Below are 1,724 nucleotides of genomic sequence, written 5' to 3' on the forward strand. Positions count from 1 at the left end.
ATCTAAAGATCAACAGGAAAGATGCTCATTAAACCTTTTAAATATTATTGAAAAAAAAAAAAAAAAAGAAGTTGATCCATTGGTTGCAGAGGGATTTATCCTTGAAAAGTTGAGTATTGCTTTCTAAAGCTGAAGGTAACTCCAGCCTTACTTATGCAGCCCAGTCCCTCCATCTTGACAACAAAATAGGTAAACCGGTTGACCAGGTACTTATCAACTTCATCTGGAAAAATCGTACACATTATATTAGGAAATCTGTCATTATGAACACATATGACAGGTCCCGTGTGGCTCAGTTGGTAGAGCATGGTGTTTGCAACGCCAGGGTTGTGGGTTCGATTCCCACGGGGGACCAGTACGAGAAAAAAAAAATGAATTAAAATGTATGAAATGTATGCATTCACTACTGTAAGTCGCTCTGGGTAAGAGCGTCTGCTAAAATGACCAAAAATGTTTAAAAAAAAGAATATGGTAGTCTCCATTTTTTTGTTTATTTTCCTACTTTGAATAATACTTTTTAAGATAAATTGGGCTAAACATTTTTTAAAGAATCCAACTTCAATTTGGAATTTCATCCCTCGTTACATCTTCTCCTGTTTTGGTGGCCTCAATTTTATGTTACTTTGTAACTATAACATTGATAAGATTCCTGCAAAATGATCTGCTTTTCATAGACATGTATTCTTAGCGTGGTCGTTAATATATAAACATAATTTTCCCCCCGCATAGGTATTTCATTTGGAACAATAAGGAAATGTTGTATAGAAACAAGTCTTTATCTTCTAAGAACTGGTTCAATAATCACGTCCTGCTTGTGAGTCAACTCTTTAATGCAGAAGGATTGTTACTCAATAATGAAGAATTTTTATCTCGTTACAATATCCCTGTAACACCTAAGAGAGTTCGCCGTAGTCTTTGATGCTATTCCGTCTGGAACTCTCATGTTATTGAGAGGTGTAGCCAGACCTCACCTTCTTGACCTACCCTCGCTTAATCCAGTTGACACTCCAATAGGGAAAATGTTTCTCTTTGATCCCTCAGAACAACAGATCTATACGGGCTTTATTTCAAAGGGATATCGTATCCATTCCTTATGTCACAAGTTACTGGAATACATTGGTCGCTAATATCTGTTGGAGGGGAAAAGTCTGATTATTACCACACAAATACTTTCTTGTTAACAAGGTCAAAGACAGTCTCTTTCAGAATGATCCATAAGTATTACCCTGCGAATCATTACCTGAAGAAACTAAAAAAAATACATTTAACATTAATTGTACTTTTTGTGTTGAGCATCCAGAAACAGTTTCACATTTTATTTTGGCATTGTCTACATGTAAAACAATTATGGAAAGATATTCACAGTTTTATAATTATTCATATTCTTGATGACTTTTGTTTGTTAAGGTAGAATGTGCTGCTCGGTTTCCTTAACCATAATAAAGATGAAGAAAAACAATTTTATCTCATAAATCTAATTGTGCTAATGGGGAAAATGTCATATTCATAAATGTAAATTCACTAATTACAAAAAACTCTTCCGTGTTTTCTAGAAGGAATTCGTGCAGTACATTAAGACCATTCGACATTCTTCTAATAAGAAAGCTGTTAAAACAATAAGTGTGTTTCTTTTAAGGCCTTTGTATAATTGTCACGGTCGTCGTAATGGATGGACCAAGGCGCAGCGGGTTGAGTGCTCATATTCACTTTATTAGAACACTTAT

At 34.8% G+C, this 1,724-nt stretch overlaps 1 non-coding gene across 1 annotated transcript; it reads left to right on the forward strand.

Moving 5' to 3' along the window:
• Positions 1 to 279: 279 nt before the first annotated feature.
• Positions 280 to 355, forward strand: trnaa-ugc (transfer RNA alanine (anticodon UGC)). Its single transcript has one exon. It is a non-coding gene; the product is annotated as a tRNA-Ala (tRNA).
• Positions 356 to 1,724: the final 1,369 nt, after the last annotated feature.

The sequence above is a fragment of the Salmo salar genome, chromosome 15, assembly GCF_965601325.2.
Source record: "Salmo salar chromosome 15, fSalSal1, whole genome shotgun sequence".
Taxonomy (NCBI): Eukaryota; Metazoa; Chordata; class Actinopteri; order Salmoniformes; family Salmonidae; genus Salmo; species Salmo salar.